The sequence below is a fragment of the Haliaeetus leucocephalus genome, unplaced genomic scaffold, assembly GCF_000737465.1.
Source record: "Haliaeetus leucocephalus isolate CR32 unplaced genomic scaffold, Haliaeetus_leucocephalus-4.0 Scaffold152, whole genome shotgun sequence".
In the NCBI taxonomy this organism is placed as follows: domain Eukaryota; kingdom Metazoa; phylum Chordata; class Aves; order Accipitriformes; family Accipitridae; genus Haliaeetus; species Haliaeetus leucocephalus.
The window spans coordinates 993,776-1,013,524 of NW_010972588.1; the positions used below are offsets into that span (position 1 = coordinate 993,776).

At 41.8% G+C, this 19,749-nt stretch overlaps 1 protein-coding gene across 1 annotated transcript in view; it reads right to left on the minus strand.

The window, feature by feature from the left end:
- NECAB1 (N-terminal EF-hand calcium binding protein 1) overlaps positions 1 to 19,471 on the minus strand; it is a 66,004-nt gene extending 46,533 nt beyond the window's left edge. The window contains exons 1-2 of the mRNA XM_010562002.1: positions 19,453 to 19,471; positions 7,055 to 7,163 (exon numbers count right to left, since the gene is read on the minus strand). The gene's annotated coding sequence lies outside the window, so the exon portion shown is untranslated. The remainder of the gene's footprint in view (positions 1 to 7,054; positions 7,164 to 19,452) is intronic.
- Positions 19,472 to 19,749: the final 278 nt, after the last annotated feature.

Sequence of the window (19,749 nt, forward strand, 5' to 3'; positions counted from 1 at the left end):
CACTGGGTTTCCTTCACCCTCACAAAACTCTGAGGAGGTTAATTCAGCTTTCAAGTAGAGTGCATTGAGGTTTTTTGACATCTCAGGACAAGCACTGACAAGCTCCCAACTGTGACATTACAAATGTATAACATAGATGTCATGTCAAATATATGTCAATTCAGGAGGCAAAGATAAGCTCTTCCTCTTGCTCCTTCCCTGCTCATAGCCATGCCCCCACATTGGTCTAACTCGTACTGTGGTGGCTTGGCTCCTACTCAACACACTGTGGGATCTACCTTGGCCTCCTGATACCTTCAACAGAGCTTAAGATGTTGCCCAAATGCTTAGTGTGCTTATTTCTGGGCTATATGCAAAACACTGAAACCATTATGAATAAGGGGAGAAGGATCATTGTACAACTCTAGGTTGAAGCTTAAGTCTTTAATAATCACTGCCCTCGATTTCTTGCTTATACTTTCTTTTTTTTAAGGGTCTGTAAATAGAAGACATTGCTTTGCAGTAGATGCAAGTGCTAAGCGCATGCTAGGAAACCAGAACCTAGAGACCTAGCTGTAATAGCCCAGACCTAATAACTGCTGCATCAATGCAAAGCCTTTTCTTACACTGACAGAGCAAGGGCGTATGAGTGGGGACCTTCCGTAACAGCTTCGTTATACTATTTCATGGTATATGATTGCATAGGGATTGCCCAAAGGTTTCATGAGATCCTGGAAAGCACAAATAGAAGTGACTTGCAGTGGAAGTCAAATGCCTAATTGGCTTTCAGCTTCAATCTGAAGTAATGACAATACTGGAAACTGCATTTAAGGAAAAACAGTTAACTGGTACCCCCCTAAAGCAGTCACCTTGTGCTAATTACACATCAGGAATGCTAGTTGTATGGCCTAATCAAAGCATTCTACTGTCTCTTTTTGTAGCTTTTGAAGCACACTATCTCTGAATAATCAGAAGTTGCTTGTTTTACTGAAGAACGTTAACATTAATTTAATGTATGAATTAATTCTTGGTATTATCTCCCTGCCTTCATTAACAAACAGGAGACTGGCATTCACTGGGTCACCACAGTGGCCCATTGGTCCAGTGTCGTCTTGTTTGTGGCCACAGGAGGCTTTTTAAAAAAACAACAACTTATTTTAAGGCCTTGTGAACAGGTATCAGCTAGTCTGCCCATGGGGGGAACTTCTATGTAACTCTGTGTATCTAGTAGTTGGCCCATAAATTAATTATTATATTAGCTTATGGTTCAGTGGATGGAAGACCCCACCACAAATTTAATTCTTTACAATTTATCTTCTTGATTGCCAGTTCTTACAAATACAATTCTTGTATTAAAACACCTTCAAGAAAGGTAAAACATTGTAGCAGTACTAAAATATGGGAAAAAATAATTTATTTTTCGCACGGACACACTACTTCACCTAATTTGGTTGTCTAGATAGCGATAGCATCATTATTAATCTATGTCATACCTGGTATATATTAACTTATACATTTGTTTCTGACTGTAACAAAATAAAAAAAGAATGGAATTAAATCAGGCAATCAATTTGCATGGCGTGTCTTTACTGGTGTTTATTTAATATTTAAAATGCTATAAAAAGGTAATGTAGATTTTATGAAATAGAAAAAAATAGTCAGTCTACACATAAGTACATTCATAAACTGCAAAATATATGTCCAAAGGATGTACTGAAGAAAGACCCTCAGCTAATGCAAATTTTCAGTAAAAGCAATGATCTACCCTGAATGAATAACCTGTACTTTAGGGTCTAGACAAATTGTAAATAAAAATTCATCCTGGCATAATGAATTCCTATTCAACCTATCTCTTGGAAACTTTATGTGGTGGTAACTAACTCTTACCCATCTTTTGCCTGGTGATTATGGTCACTGCAGTACCAATTGACTCTTCTTTTACTTTGTAAAAAGATAACACCTGTCTGCACCAAATAGCAAGGCACAGAGACCATAGTTAGGCAGACACAACCTTAATTACTGGGAAGTTAACTCCCCTATTATTTGCCCTGCTGTCACATTGAAAATGGTAATTGCTCATTTTAGCAGTCTTCCATAGCCCATCTGCTTTGTAACAGGTATGCTACATTAGCTTGGCTTGGTCTTTTAAAAAGTTAATAATCTTCTAAATCTCTCTTCAACAAGACTGACATTAGGATCTGTGTAACAGGGGTTTTTAATACCTGGTTAATTTAGTTCCCTTAAAAGCGTTAAGCCAGTGTAAGTCTTTTATGCTTTGAATATTTTTTTGAAAGATTGCTGCAACAGAGCTGAGAAGGGAATTCAGATTTCCTGAGCTTGTGGCCCATGGATATCACCCCAAGGCCACCTCTCCTTTTTTATCCTCAAGCTTTGAAGTACAAAGACTCATGCACACAGACAGTGAGGATTTGAATGCTGGCAGAGCTAAAAGATTTAATGCAGGTGGAAACAATCCAAAGTCTGCTCTTGTGACAAGCTGGATATGAAGTCTTGAGATACGCCAAGAAATGATCTAGCGGATCATGACATGCTTCCCTAGCCATCTGTCCTAGGCATTTATGTGTAGTGTAAATCACTGCATAATCTCACTGCTTACAAAAATATTTCTGGGATAGGGAACTACAGTCTGCATTTTGTAAACAGTGAAGTGAAGCAGAGAGAAGATAAATGATTTTCCCAGAGTTTGACAGAGTCTGTATTTTAACTGGATGAGAGAGACAAAATAATCTGTGCAAATCTCCAACTAGATACACAGCTGAGTAGACTTTCTCACCCTCCCCTACTGAAAACCAGCCATAAACTACTTGGGAATTACAGGCACAAACCACGATTTTCATTTCATTCCCTCGGGTAATTTGCAAGTGAAAACATCACAAAATAGGTGGTTTGGGGATTGTTTGATATGTACATGATTCTCCTAATGCTTACATTACAAAACTTCCCAAGGTTCAATGAACATTTTGCTACTTTTCTTAGCCAGCTAGTTAATTTGAGACATTTTACATAATCTGCCCTTTTCAGCAAATGCCAGTGAGTAAAGTTTTTGCCTCCTTATTATATCTGCTTCATGTGATTTTTGCTGGAAAACTATACAAAAGAGGAATTTATATTATACGTCCAAGTTGTCTTTCTTTGCTATATCCATCTGATATTTGGCATGCTCCATCTTGCTGCCTGCCTGGTGACAGGGTTCTCAAAAGCTTTCAAAGGTGCTGAGGGAAAGCCTTTGAAATTATTTGCCTCTGTCAAAGAGAAAGATCAAGCAGTGTAGAATACTTTTCAGCTGCAAAGTCAGGGACTAAGCCTTTTATCAGTTAAAGACTTCATGAAAAAAACATACTCAAAAAGCTTCTTGTTGCTGTTTTAAATTTAAGCTTTACGCATGTTTTCTTATTATCTATATCTAGGTTCTACTCTATAACAAATGCTAACCAGTCAATAGAAAGCCACCTTTCTTCTGATTGGAAAAAAGTAATTTAACAGGTTTTCTTAGTCTTCCACCTGAAAATATGATCCTTCATGGTTCTCTGTGACTTTTGTGCCCTGCTTTTTGCCAGGCTTTTCTTGGACAGTGAGAATGATCCCTCCCTCAGATGGCTGCTGTGCCAGTTTCATTACCTGTTCTCAGCTACTAACTGTAGTATTCGGCAAAGTTGCACCTATTCTTCAGGTATGCCTATCTCCCAGGAGGAAAAAAGTAATGTTATTCTCACTTTTCTACATATTTTTCAGATCCAGATATTCTCTGCTAAAGAGAAAAGTGTTTACAAATAATAAAAAAATTACAAATAAAAATATTTTACAAATTAAAAAAAAAAGCTTACAAATAAAAGGAAAGGAAAAATAGATGTAGAACACCTATCTTTTTTCTTAGAAATCTTACGTAGTCATCAAGGACATTTGCCTTTATCAGGATGCTCCCTGACAGATTCAGACAAATGGAATCAATGGTAAAATAAAACAACTCTCATGCAGTTATGTGGTGCACATGAGGAAGTCCAAAGCTGTATGAATGAGTATTTGGCTCTGAAATGAGTCTTTGACTCTGGGTTAAAAATTTCTGTGAAGGCCCTTAATCTGCTAAGCAAATTCCCAGGATGTTCTAAGAAGCACGTGATTCATTTTGCTAAGATTAGTTACACTGCGTGCATTGTATTTGCTGAAGATCATATTTGTTTCTCAGTCTTTGCCACTGATTTTAAGAAACCTGAGGATATTAAAACGTTACACTTATTTCTTCCATATGCAGTACCTATTTATTTAGCAGTATTTCTGCAACCTTCTGCTTTGAATTTATAGCACGTAAGTGCTTTTGACAAATTAGGGAAATATGGGCAATTAGGGAAATAATGACAGCCTTCTCCTCTTTTCTTATGATAAGAGATAACCTGTTTATATTGCTGCTTCTCCTGTGTTGTTTGTTATGGAGAATGATACACCTGGGAAACCTGTTTCTCTGTCTTTGTTGCATCCTAGCACCAAGAATCTTCAGCACAGGATGGTTTACTGGATGCTTTAGGATGGCCTTGGGATTAGGAGTCCAATTCCATGCTTCTTTTGTGCTGTCTTAAATCTAATGATTCTGGGGAGGTTATGCCTGATTTACAGAAACATAAGTGAGATCAGAGCTAGAAAACAAATCCACAGAGTTATACAGGCATTTACTCCTAGGGGATATATTCCTCTGTTTATATGAATTATGTGCCGATGGGAATGCTTTTAGGGCTGCAGAGAACAGATCTAGAAGAGGATTCCTAACTGTAGATTATTTCATATCTCCATAGGATCACACAGACAGTATTGCTCATGAACAGTACTTCATACATGTTTATAAAAAAGCAACTAAGCTCTTAAGACAGAAAAGAAATGTGGTTCTGCATATAGACTGTATATTTAGATGGACTTCGAGGCCTTCTGCTGCAAGGGTAGTTATGTCAACGGTCAGCATCACGCCTGGTCGTTGACAGACCACCAGCGAGGGGGCTGGGCTGGGGTTGGCATTTGGGGTTCGTGATACACAACTGTCATGGCAATTGGGTGTTTGCAGAGCAGGGCTGGCACAAGTTGAGAAAGAGGGGAACAAGGAGGGGCATGATGCTGTGACACAGACATCCAAAGGAGAAAAAGGCATACGAGAGTCACTGTCAGGAAGAGCTGGCCAAGGGGAAAGGCCTGTCTGGAGCTACCTGGGGTAATGTGCAAGTCCTAAAGTATTAAGGTGATTGCCAAATTCATGTGTCTGAGGAACAAGGCTACTGATATCTCACCGTGAGTTAGTGTCTGGATGTTTACAAAGTAGATGAATCACAAAATCACAGCCTGTTGGTTTTGTTTCCCTGTGGAAGGTAAAAAACCCAGAGACACAGTGGAGATTGACATTGGATGAGATAAGGTCCTGTTACACTTCTCCTACATTTTCTTACAGTAAACATAGGAGGCAGGGCTGTGATACCATCTTAATACTTGTTGCTCCACTGTATGCAGCTGAGAAAAGCAATACTGACTTACAGTGTACTTTCTCCTTGTAACCAGAATCATAACCCACACCATGATTACTACACAATGTCTTCATAACCTCTTAGCAAAAGCAATAAATGGCCTCTCCTCAGGACCTTCTGTACCACAGGAATAGTCCGATTTAAAAACCACTAGCTTAGTAACACCCTCCTAATTAACAGTAAATGGGACACCTGCTGTGAATAACTGCAGATGGCCAGAAAGCAAATAAAAAGGAAATTCATTCTCTTCTTCAGTTGTAATATCATAGGATGGATGAGGTTGGAAGGGACCTCTAGAGGTCATCTGGTCCAAGCCCCCTCCTCAAGCTGGGCTACCTAAAGCCAGTTGCACAGGACCATGTCCAGACAGCTTTTGAATATCTCCAAGGGCGAGACTCCACAACCTCTGTGGGCAACCTGTGCCAGTGCTTCACCCTCAGAGTAAAAAGTATTTCCTGATATTCAGAGAGAACCGCCTGTGTTTGGGTTTGTGCCCATTGCCTCTGGTCCTGTCAACAGGCACCACTGAAAAGAGCCTGGCTCCTTCCTGTTTGCACCCTCCCTTGAGGTATTTATATACATCGATGAAGTCCCCCTGATCCTTCTCTTCTCCAGGCTAAACAGTCCCAGCTCTCTCAGCCTTTCCTCATACATGAGGTGCACCAGTCACTTAATCACCTTTGCCACCCTTCATGGACTGTCTCCAGCATGTCCATGCCTCTCTTGTACTGAGGAGCCCAGAACTGGACCCAGCATTCCAGGTGCGGCCACACCAGTGCTGAGCAGAGGGGAAGGGTCACCTCCCTTGACCTGCTGGCAATACTTTGTCTAATGCAACCCAGAATACCATTTGCCTTCTTTGCTGCAAGGGCATATAGTTAGCTCATGTTCAACTTGGTGTCCATGCCAGGTCCTTTTCCGCCACGCTGCTTTCCAGATGGGTGGCTCCCAGCATATATTGGTGCATGGGGTTGTTCCTCCCCAGGTGCAGGACTTTGCACCTCTCCTTGTTGAACTTCATGATATTCCTGTCAGCTCATTTCCCTGTGGCCTTGTTAAGCCCAACCGTAATGGGGATATCCAAACAGCCTAAGTGACAGCACCAACACAATTACCATGCCAGCAGCAGACAGGATGGCTTTTTCTGCTCTTTACTATATATGATTTCTTCTTTTATTTTTTATCCCTGCTCAACATCTGGTCCAAGTATTCATCTCATGTAATGAATCAGCAAAGTGTGATCAAGAATTGAGGAACTCATCTTTAAGCTTGAAGGAGACCACAGTCCCTTTTCCTTACTGTCATGGGTGGGGAACACAGAAGGCATCCAGTTTCCAACCTGTGTTCTCAGTACCCAAATCACATTTATTGGAACAAGCAGGTATTTCTACAGGGTTTAGAAACACTTCACTTGTATGGTTTAGAGCCATATGACACAGCCTATCTTCCCTGAAGCAGCATTCTTCTTAGACTTGTTTTCTAAAATCAGGCTGATATCTTTTTTCTGTTCTGACGTATAGAGGGTAGGACTGTATTTGTAAGAAGGGGGTACTTACTCGGTATTGTGTGTATCAATGGTGTGAAAAAGTTCATGCAGTTCTTCTCCACTCAGAACTCCATCAGCAAAGTAAGCTTTGAATTCATCAAAGGACAGTTTTCCATCATCTGAAACAGTGAAGAAATGGAAGTGCCTTAGTTTCATTTATGGCTTTTCTTGTTTACTTCATGCAGTAGAAGAGGAAACTATTAAAAACTTCTAGCACTTCAGATTAAATGTAGAAACTTCACATATTTGATCAAGACAGATAAAGAACATGATGCTAAATGCATCAGCTGTTTTATCAGAGTTCTCAGTTTGCCTGGTAACTCTGTTACTCTTCTTCCTTCTTATCCTTCAAGCAAAGATAGCTTAGTTTTGGTAAGTCTCTACTGACAAACACGTCAATAGAGTCCTGTCTTTGCCCTGATCCCACTAACTGTGGCTTCTCCCCATCCTGCCCCATGCTTCCCCTACTTGCTCCCTGCCTGTGTCCTTGCCTCTGCATGGAAGATCAGTGACCTCCTGAGACTGAGTGGGACTTGTTAGTTCAATGAAAATTTCTTCAGCTATCTAGAGCTATTTCCCTTTCCTTTTCCTCCTCTTTCTTTCCTCTGCTCCCTGCTTCCCACATGGGAGACTGAGACTCACATGCACAATTCAATAGCAGCAGGGATCTGACCCTGGCTCTCCTCTCTAGCTGAGGACACTAACCAATACACTGCACTGGTCTGCAGCATTTTGATTCTCTCTTTCTTTGTAAAACATATCTTTCTCAAAAAGCTCTATGCTTGGTGTGTAATTAACTAAATAAATTATTTAAAAAATTGACTTTCATGCAATAGGAAGTCAGCTTTGTGTCCTCTTCCACTGGAAAGAATTTCAGCTCATTTTCTTGGTCGGCATAGAAAACAATAAATTTCTATTTGCCAGCATGTAATTCATCTGGAGAGTACACCAAAATATAGGAATGAGAAAACTGGTTTGGACATATATCAGAGGTCAGTAAAAATCTGCAGATGGATTTTCAGATGGAGTTTGAATTGACCATTTAATATACAATGAAGCCCAACTATCAAGAAGTTGACTTTTTTTCCTAAGTGTCCACTGTTCTCATTGTTTGAGACAAAACCAACCATCACCACGTGGGTCCTGATCATCACCAATAACATGTCCGTGTAGTTAGAAAGAGTCTGCAGGACTAATGGGACTCAGAGGAAGGGGAAGTACCGTATGATAACATTTAGAAGAACAGTAACGGAATGTACATTAATTCAAGAGGAGAAAGTCCTTATTACAATCGCTACTACATTATTTAGTGGAGTCTGTTTCATCTGTTTCGTAAGTTAGCTTTAATTATAGCAAGTCCTTGACTACATGAGGGAAAATCCTTGAGATGAGATGTATTGAACAGATTAATTAATCTGGTATTTTCAGGATGTTACCACTTCAGATTGAGGCTCTATCCTCCTTTTGTCAGATTGAACTCTGCACAGCCATCAATGCTTTCTAAAGGGTATTCCAATAACTACTAGAGCATTTCACTGAAGAAAGGATTGTACTTGCATCCCACCTCACTTACGCGTGTCTGATAACCCCAGAGAAGCTGCTATACTGCAGATTTTGCATGCTTTTTTTTTTTTATTGGTGACATCAGAAATGGATAAAATGTGCCGCAATTTGGACAGCCTGTCCCACCCCAGTGTGGCTGTGGCTGCAGTGACAGAAGTGGCAGACTTAGGCTATTGTCTGTTTTGGAAAGCAGGACTCTGGGGTGCAAGGAGCATTGGACTTTAACTCTGGCCTCTAATCATATCACAGTGACTATTTAAACAGCATATGACAGTCAGCACAAGTGATTTTTTCCTGAGTATATGATTCAAGACTGAGGAGAAGGAACCAATTAAAGGAAGATATATAAAATAATTCTGCATGCTGAAATGACCTAGAGCCTGGATGGGGCTTTGAATGACATTGTATAGAAGGTGATCTGAGAAACCAACAAATGCTTGTCAGCAGGATGTTAAAAAAATGAAAGAAAGAAGTTTGTAAATGGAAAGCTGACCTCACAGAAGTCCACGAGATTTCATCACAGATCCCTCGGCAACAGCTATTTGCTTCTGTCCTGAAGAACAACAGTCCTTTTTTCTTTGCTGTACAGGCACGACTTCAGAAGAAGTGCATGGGTCAGGATGAGGCAAATCGGTAACTTCCTTAAAACAGGGCAATTTGTTCCTCTTTGACTAGTGCAGTAAGCTTTAAATGCAAGACTGATAATCAGCAAAAAAAAAAAAAAAGCCAAAGAAAGAAGATCCACCTTTTGCTTTTATTTAGAAGACGTTTGAATGGTTAAATGGTAGCTAAATAATAATTTATTTAAACTGATTGAGCCTTTGCATGAAGCATAAAGAATATTTTCAAAGCCTAACACTTCATAACTCTGTTTTGGGTAGCACTAGGTTTAAGTTCACATGTGTCATTCTCTTCCTTCAGTAACATACTGAATCGCTCATAGGGCACTGAACAACTGTAGAGGATAAGACTAAGATGTCCTAAGCACCAGACTAATCTACAACATATCGTGGCCTAATTTTATAGTGGTGAAGAACCTATTATAAAGGCAGTATCTGAATCCTGTGACTACATGCTGTACTATGGCATGCAGATTTGAAGAGCAGAGCTGAGATGTTTCCTCACTCTTTTACTTGCTATTATCTCATAATTTCTTTGACTTGAATATATGTCTTCAAATATGTAATCATCAAGAGGTTTCAAAATTGTACAAATTAAAAGTCTGCTTCAACAAAAACATTTTGAAATGTTTAATATGAAAAGACAGATTGTAGCTGGAGATAATCATCGTTATGATCAAAATAAAATGTCAAGATCTGCAAGAGCTAAAAACCAAGATGGCACAATACTGTGTTGAAGGTAGGCAATTGTCTTTGACAGAGCTGCCATGATTACCTAATTGAGATTCGAAATACATCTGCCGTTTGGCACTGGTTACAGAGAAGGAATATCAAATATTAAGTGTGTTGAAACAGGCTTCTTTTCACAGCTATGCTTCCTTTGGCTTGTACAGATACAAGTGATTGTTTAATCAAACTGCCTTTTCAGCTTTAGCCTTTGCTGGGAAGGGTGATTTGCATATAAGTTATACACATACTCAAGAAACTAGTGATTTTTGACAGCTTCCCTGAGATAAACATATTATGAGTTTACTCAAAGAACAGTCTAGGTGTGACACAAAACCTGAAACATCTGTCTGTTTATCTCTGTTCTTCAGGATCATTGGCTTTAGATCAATCCAGAAAATCAATGGTCTGTCAACAGCCAGATTGGGCACTTTAGCTATTTTCTTTGTATTTTATCATCCAAGAGCAGACATTGCCTTTTGCTTCATTGCTATTTATTCTCAATAACACTTTGGACTTTATTGACATTGACTGACACATCACTGAACTTGTTGCTGGCAAAACCCAAGCAGGTTTGTACCTGTTAGGTTACTTGCAGACTTCATACAGTTACATTTACTGAAAAAAGCTTTGATTCTCCGGGACATGTCTCTGATTTTGTATGAGTGTAGCTGTTTCGCTAGTGCAGCCAGGGACTCAGCCACTGGTGGCCCAGGCCACCCCTGCGCTTCCTCAGTGCTCAGGTGAAGCTCAGACCCAACCCCTAACAAGTGCTCCTTGTGCCATTTGATTGAAGACATGTTTGCCTAGCCAGTTTTTTTTTCAGGTGTCACAAATGGCTTTTAGTGTAAAGGCTGTGTTACGTATCCTCAGCACCACTTCCCTGGGGCACACGTTGCTGTGCCCAGATAAATACTGTCTGGTTTAAGTGCTTCGGAGCAACTGAGCAGAAACATCTATTATAGATGCTTCTATCCTCATCACTGGCAAAGCGACAGGGGGTGGATGATTCACAAAAGACAAACTTCTCTGAAGCCACGCATCCCTCAGACAAATCAACCTTCAGCAGCGTTTGCCTTGGCAACGTTATCTCAAAGAAGCTGTTTTGCAAGCCTTGCTTACTTTTGTGTATCTTCTCTGATGTCTTTCAAAAGCAGGGTTTCTTCAAAAATGGGCACAGTTGCCCATCCTCCTTAGAGCCAAAACACTCCTGACTGGCAGACAAAAATATAAACAATAAAATGTATCTCCCCATGTTGCACGTGCAAGTTTAGAAATATATTTACATGGTGCTTTAGGGGAGCCTTCCTTCAGGTTACAACTGTATTCTTACATTTATTTCAGTAAAATTCACCTCTCTATTGAATAGATGTTTTTATGTCTAAAAGACCAAGTGATATCCCCCAGCCAGTCCATTCCAGAAACACTAGTAATCTCCAGGACGCATTTCAGATAGCTTGACTTCAACAGACAACTGCATATCTGATGAGGGAAAGCCATACACATACTCTCTTTTTGAGCTGAAAGATGACTTCAGTGAGTGAAAAGACACCAAGCAAATAATGGACAAGGGCACGTATATATTTGGAGTCTACGTGCCCGAAGACGATCTCAGATGGTGAGTCCGCAGCCAGTGAAGGAAGTTACGGTGATGTAGAGGAGCAGGATGTCTCGCAGAGGTGCCAGCAAATGCTGGAGGGCAACAAAACAGCTTCCACTCCCACCTATTTCGGGCTTCTTGTTAGGACTGTGAGCCTTTTCTAGCAGTTAAACATGCCTGTGGGTGCCTCAGAGGACCACCAAAGCAGTCTTTCCATAGCAGGAGCCACATCAGATGGAGCTCGTATGGCTGAATGGCAGCCCTGGGACTTACGGCGATTGGAAGAGCCACATGGAAGAGCTTACGGCAATTGGAGGGAACAACCCCACTGGGCTAAAGCTCATCCTGGGGTTCACCCTGGCGGGATGGGATTTGGAAAGCAGAGCCCATGGCACTGTCCCAGCCCGACCAGATGGTGCCCAGCCTGCCTCCAGACTAGCAACGTGCACACTGCCAGGGCAGTCGGGTTATTTAGAGTCTGGGGCTCTACAAGCACAGTCTTCTGCCCTTGTAGGGCAAAAATTAGCAAAAGAAGAAGAGATAACAACAAGTGAAACCAATAAATGGAAAAATCCCCTGCAGCAGAAAGTATTTATTCTCCAGGAAGGTACAACAGGGACTAGGAAATGACAGTGCTCAAAATGAAGCTGTCACTTCTGCCATGGGAAAGGCAAGGGCCAAAACCACAGCCCCATCCAGGCCCTCACAGTTCTCAGTGGGAGCTGACTTCCTAAATCCCTTGCGGGAGTTGTGACACCCCTTTATGCCTTTTTGAAATCTTTCTGCCTTTGAAGAACTTAAAACCTTAAAGTGCCTCACTCAGGCCACACTCCCCTGCATGGCTGAAGCAAATACAGTGGGAAGGCAGCATAAACGTGGTCCTCCTCCCAGCTCACCTGCTCCTGGGGACCTGCTGTGTGACTTGCCTTTCTGGAAGACACTGATAGTCCATCCCTGCTGTAAAAGGCTTGGATCAGAGCACTTAAGCGCTAAAAGATATTGCCCTATACACAGAGAAAATGAGATAGTGGGGACACACACATAGCAACATACACGGATGGACTGAACCAGATGCAAAAGTTGAAAAAAAATGGATTTATTGGCATATGGCACATAAGCTGGAATCAGACCATGGAAGAGCTGCCAAAATAATAAATTTCAGTGTGCCAAAGAGTATGCTGACAATATCCACCAGGTCCCAGGCATAAGGGGTTGCATAAGAAAAAGCACAGACATAGGCTGAAGCTTTAAAGGTTCTGGGCAAATGCACTAAGCTTTCATTGACTCTGATCTGTACTGAGCGTTGATATAACCAGAAATAATGGTTTTGAACCATTATTCCAGCTCTTATGCTGGAAAACCTTAGCACATGTAACCAAGTGGTCTCAAGGGGACTAAGCTAACAGGGAGAGGGTTTAGGCTTAAAAGTAGGAATTCTGTCTTTATAGAAATAATAACGTTTGGAATCTAGAGCATAGAGTCCAGCCCTGCAGCACCTGAAGGACCCAGGGAGGTCGGATGGGGAATCCCACCACAGGCAGAGCCTGGGCTCTGAAACAGGAGCCAGGGTGGTGTCTGCAATAGATCCAGATGGTCAGGAAGCAATCAGCAGCGTCACGAGAGTCCCTGGAGGCTGGTCTACAAAGGTTTTGCCTTACAAATTCATTTTACCAGTACTGATTGAATAATTTGGGAGCTCAAATCAGCAACGCTGCAGTTCGGAGAATTTCTGTGCTCTGGCTCCCATTCGGAATATATGTTCTGTAAAGTCATCCAGTACATGCATAGCTCCAACGTGGCCACTATGATGTTAAGACCTGGCCCTTCTGCGTATCATGGTGCATAGAACTTCCCCAAGCGATTCCTGCACATAGCTGTTTTTCTCAAGGAAGGGCACACAAGTTGGGTCACCCTGTCACACTGTGACATATCTGGCCAGTCGATGTGTACGGAGCAGAGAGCCCACACACTGCTGCAGCTGCCACTGCACAGCACTGCTGGGGGCAAGTCTATGGACTAGCTGAAGACCTCATGAGATGCCAAGACATTGTGGACTCCGATTAGGAGATACTGGCCAAGGAAAAAATGCTGAAATTGGGGACTTGGCATGCTTTGCTTTGGTGTAACTCAAAAACTTTTCTCGGAAAAAAGTTTAGTCCCATAAGTGGTGATCTTCAGAGAGCCTCCAGGCCAACTCTGATGGTTCACATTAGGGTGATTCAGGAGATCCCCTTCCTGAGGTGCTTCCCCTGCCTCTCCCAGGCATAGTCACTCAGTCCTCTGGGATGGCTTAAATCAGCACTCCGGGCTACAAGCTAGAGCCACTGAGAAGTCACCATCTGAGGACTGCTGCAGTGAGGCAACTATTGCCCTGCCAGAGTTCACCTGGAGACACATGAGCAGACACAGCTGGTAGAAGACTCTCCTGCATAGTCAATGTTTGTCCTGCGGTGGCACTGTCAATAAATAATGAATATGAAAACATCTATTGTGGTCTCTGCAAAACTGACTCTAGAGTGAGCGTTGTGAGTTTTCCTCTTGATCATTGTACAGGTGCATCTTGGTGGCTTTTTGGTTATTCTGTGGAAATTTTGTCAGGTGATGTAAATGTGTATGCTCTGTGCATCAGTCTATTTGGACACTGACACCAGTGGAAGCTATAGGATGCTACTGCTGCACTCTGTTGCCTTATTTTAAAGAGTCCTTTATTTATGACCTGCAGCTTTTTGTTGGGCTAATGGGCGCACGGTTTTAGAGCTGGTCTGAAATCCCCAGGCCACTGCAATCAACAACAATTTTGCTACTGCTGGAGTGCCGTGTGTTTTACAGAAGGCACTGGGGGACTTTTCCTATATAATTTCTTATGTTAAAGGCAAGACAGAAGATACTGTTAGTATTATCATGCTATACAGTTTTAGCATTCTACATTTAAAAGTGTGATGTCCCTGCTCTGTATCATGGACATCAGGGGGTGCTGAACGAAGACATATGACAGAAGATTAGTCTCATCTGACTGTATTTGTCATTTTACAGATTCTAGTTCAATGAAATTATAAAACCCACCTTTTTTTTGCGGGGGGGGGGGGGGGGCAGGAGCTTTCAGTGAGTGCTTGTTTGAAATGTCAGAGAAAAAAATGAAACCAAACAAATGTCCTCATTCTGGCATTAATAGTATTTTGTTGCTGGTCTGTTCTGGGTGTTTGATATTCAGGTTTGGCCACCTCTGGAGGTTTAGTCTTGCTTTGTTTAGTCAATTTTTTAATTTCCCCTTATTTGGTTGCAGTCATTCTTGACTGCCTGCAGCAGCATACTGTTTACTGTGCTCCTTACAGTTAAGGCTTTTTTTTCTTTGGAAAGTCTCTGCTACTATAGCAGATATTACCTACAGTGTTTTCAAATATCTTCCTCTTAGGAGCTTTAAGAATGAGATATAGCTTATACTCAGTGCTTTTTCATAACAACTGACTTGTATTTGCAAATCAATGACAGCATCTATACATAGACTTTCTTTTCTAAACCTGTCATATTAGAGCTGCCCTTTTTAGTTAACTCCTGCTTGGAGCTGATCCAAGGGTTTGGGGGCAGAAGCTGTAATTCTGGAACAAGGCCATAATCAAATACCAGTTCTAAACTTGAGACGGCTCAAAGGTTCTCCTTCTGGAGGACATGGCTGGGGGTCGCTCTCTCCTCCCTCCAGGTTTAACTGGATGGCCATTTCCACACTGAAAAGTGCTGAAGGGAGTTTTAAATGCCAAGGCATGCCATGTTCCCTAAGGGGTGTTTTAAATGCTAAGGCATGCCATGTCAAGGCAGGAGAGGAAGCTCACGCCTTTAAGGGTGGTTATGGTGCTGGGATGTGTGCTCAGCAGCCCACAGCCAGGAAGGCGTGCTGCTGGGCTCAGAGTCATTCATTTCCACCTTCGTAAGGGAATAGACCTGAAGCAGCCAGGCTCCCCTCAAGAAAAAGCTGGAGATGCTAAAGTAGAAAGGGAAGAGCAGCCCTCTTCTCCTACAGGAAGATGGGAAGAGAAATGACCCCCACCATGATGCAGGCAAAGGCAGGGCAGTGCTCTCCAGTTATTTGGTGGTACTCCCCAATTCTGGTCAGTGTTGAACCATCGGTGTTGAAGCACCTTGCCACAGCTGAAAGAAGACTGCTACTCTTGCAAGATCAAGAGTTGCATTCTCAGCAGATTATTGCTTTTTTTTCTTCTCCATTTTGACAGTCAGACTGTTTGTGATTGGATCTGTTCCTGTGCTAACAGGAGGGAATTATAGCATGAGGCTATACTAATAGGACACATGTCAAAGCTGCATGGTCAGGAGAGGCCTTAGGGTGACCTTTACCAACAACTGATATTGTTTCACTCAATTGCAAATCACTGCAAGTCTAATGGGGTGCCCCATGTCCCTCAGCATATCAGAAGGTAAGAGAAACACCTCATGCAGACAAGCAGGAGGATAAGCACATATAGGTGCTGCAGTCACATGTGCGTGGAACAACCAGTGCTGCCTGTGAGATGAAGGAGATAAAAAATGATGTTGATTAGGAAAGACTGCATTTGGCAGTCCCAGTTTTCCGTATTACTTGTCTCTGCTGTCTAGGGACAAGATTCTATTTTTTGAGAGGAATCTAATGAGTTTGATTCTGGTTTAAATAGCAAAAGGAATGAAATAAATGAAGAACTTTCCTTTCAGCTAGAATTTTTCCAAATTAGCTTTCCTTTGAATGTATGGAGTTTTGTAAAGCAAACCTGACCAAAACTTCATTTTGACATGCAGACCCGAAACTTCTCCTTTCCAAAAAGGTCAATGTGCAACATCTCACCTTTATGAAATTGCTTTTCTTCCCTCAGGGTTTTCTGTTGCTTTTGTCAATATTATGAACCATATATTTCTTAGAAATGAGATATTCCTTCCCTATGCCTTGTTCTCCCTCTAAGAAAATCACACGACCTTTTCAGTTATGGGAGGAGTGTGGATCTGCTCCATATGGAGCGGAGCTGCTCAGCCATGAAATAAGAGCTATAGATAAGAGTTTATGAAGCTGATCCTCTTGTGAAAGCTGTGCATAGCTGATATTTCTAGAAACAGGAGGGTAACAGAATGATATATGTACCTGGGCTAGCAAAGAAAGAAGCCACCACCCCAAAAGAAACAACATTTGTACAGCTTCTTTCAAAAAGGGGAATGACCGTTTGGTAGAGGAGTTTTTCAGTTAAACCCAGCTGTCATGAATCCTTGGAATATTTTTGAGTAACAGCAATTCAGCAGGATTTCTTGGCTCTTTTGATCTCTTATTTTATATTGTCTTGCAAGAATAGCCGTCTTTCCTTGTGGAAGGCTAACCTGAAGTCCCACAGTCCCTAAATTCATAGCAAGAATGCTATCTCCTATAACACTGCTATTTACCAGCTTGATCCATTTTTTTGCTGTCAAGCAAGTACCTAGTAATGTTTTTGATGATAAATTTTGGGGGGATATTTTAATCTCACAGAGAATGAATATGGCAGCTCTGAGAGAGTCCTATTAAAAGTGTATGGGTTAACAGGAGCGTGTCATGGACAGTAATGTAGCATTTGTTACTGTAAGCCAGTCCTCGGTTTTCCGCAGCACAGAAAGGTGACACTGAAAGTGTAACTATCTGAGTCATTAACAAAAGCTAATAATCTGTGTAGACAACAGTGTAAGCATTTTAGATGAGTGTTCACTTTCTGAGAAGGTACTTAACATCCCAGCCCTAAAACAAATCTCCTCCTTATAAATGTGGCATGAGCTTGTGCAGTGCTAGATTAGCAAAGTGGAAGTCCCACGGGCAACTGATGGTTGAGCAAACACAATTAAGCACGTAAGAGCTGAAACCATTTCAAGCTCATGGACTTAAATTAATAGAACTACCGTGGCTGACCTTAGCCACTTTTCTCCCAATAAGATGTGGTAAAGGATCCATATATAGGTATGAACTTCAGCAACCAAAGTCTCTAGGGCCGACATGGCTTCACATTGTTCTGGAACAAGCAGGTTTGTCACTGATCATGTGAACTGTTTCCCCAATTTTAATAGCAAAGTATCAATAATAAACTGTGGGGTAACCCCACAGAGGACTAGAAGTCTTCCTGATCACCGAAGTGCCGTGGATCCACCACGACTGGGACAGAGCATGAGCCCAAAGTCCAGGGCAGGCACATGAAGCTGCAGGGGCTCTTTTTGACCCGCCGGGGGGATGACAACCGCTGCTCTGCACCACATGCTCTGACTTTCATCAGTCTTCACAGCAGACACATAAACATCTATTCCAAACATGGCAAGGAGGTCTGTGGGGGATGCCAGTAGAGCTTGGCTGTGGTTGGCACACAGCTGAGCTGGAAAAGTGCCACTGAAGGGGAAGGTCCTTCTCCTCCTCATCCTAGCCCTCACCTTGGGATCCAGCCTGCACCATCACTGCCCTTCCAAGCCACTGGCAAGCTGACTGAGGGAGATTAAAAAACCCACTAACAAAAACCCCTCACAGTGATGGGTTTTGTGGTCCCTGAGCTCTCTAAAGGAGCCTGCCTTGGTTTTATGGGAAGTGCCGGTTGCTGCACATGAGCTGGGGCAAGAATATGCAGCCGGAGGTGGGCTGTTAGGGTGGGATTGCCCTCTCAGCAACGATAAACAGTTATTTGACAGACTCAGCTATACCATCAAACTGTATGGTAGCCCCTTACTGTCCAACAGCTCTTCCTTGAAAGTGATTCTCTCTGATTTTCCCAATAGTACCCATGATGCCTTTAAATACCAGAGAGTACACTTTATCAAACCTGCACAATACCTGTTTTCTGAGGATTCAGTGGGAATTACTTGTCAGGGTTAAACCTGTCGGAGCTGTGGGTTTGACACTCTTCAATGCTTTCAGGAAAAGACCAAAGTTTGGCTTGTACTTCTGCATGAAGTTGTGTCTCTCTTCTTCCCGTACTTTGGTATTACTGTGCTAAATAATTGTGAGCTTGTATTTCCTTCTCGTCCTGCAAGATCTAACTCTGGTTATCTGAGTTAAGTATAAATACTATTATGGTAACTGCAGAGCTACAGAAGCTCTTCATAGCCTCGAGCATGCCAAATCTCACACTCTGTGTAATGCAGGGAAGTAGCAGAGACTTCAGTTCTCTTCTGGGGTATGTGGCACAAACCTGACAATGTAACTCGTCCAAAATTGTGCAGCAATTCTGAGATGGAAAAAGGAGTTAAAGTTGGGTTCAAGACCATGACTATATATACCAGCAAAAAATTCCAGTGGTTACACTTGTGGCCCTTACAGCAAGGACCTTTCCCTGCTGCAGCCAAAATAGGAGCATTTGTGAAGCCTTACAGTACTATGCTCCAAGTTACTGAATTTAAACAAGGGAAGGAAAATCAGTCAGTAGCATGAGGGCAAAACTTTAAATCAAGAACATAATAAAAAAACCTCATTACTTTTGTGTTATAAATATGTGAGTTGAATTCAAGGCTTTATTCTGCCTACTGATATGACAAACCAATACATAACTGCAAAATGTAGGAAACAAGTCTGCTGGATTTAGCCTATGGTGTTCTTAAAAAGTAATAAGATGGAGCTACTAACAAGTATTTCAAACCTGCTTGTGAACACAGTGTCACTAAGAAAACACCCACGTGTACCCAAAGTGCAAATCAGACAAACATGCCACGTTGTGAAAGCACAAGATCTGCCCTTTAAAGAACCTGTAGGGAGGATCAGTGCATAAAAAAATACATTGCATTGAACCTGTAGAAAACATAAAATGACATGAGGGATGGCTGGTTTTCCTGTTAGGATGTTTAAAGCATGACTTCAACTGCTGAATCAACTATGGATGGGGTTTTTTTCCAAAGGGAGGGGGGAAGACATGTGACCAGTCTTACCATTCTTGTCTGCTCTTCTTAATATCTAAACAAAAAGAGAGAGAGAACAGAATCACTTTTTTTTTTTTTTTGTATGGGTTAGTAGCACACAATGCTGTATTCAGTGGGCATTTATAGTTTCAGCTCTACACCATATTTTCACAAGGCTGCATAAAACTGAAAAGCCCTTAGTGTGTCTCCATCCTTCCCCCAAGAGTATTGCTTTCTTTAACTCCTCCTGTGCTGTGTGCACAGAAAACCAGGACCATAATAAGAACCAGCTTTATTTTCTAGTTTGTGCATGGCTTATAAGGATAA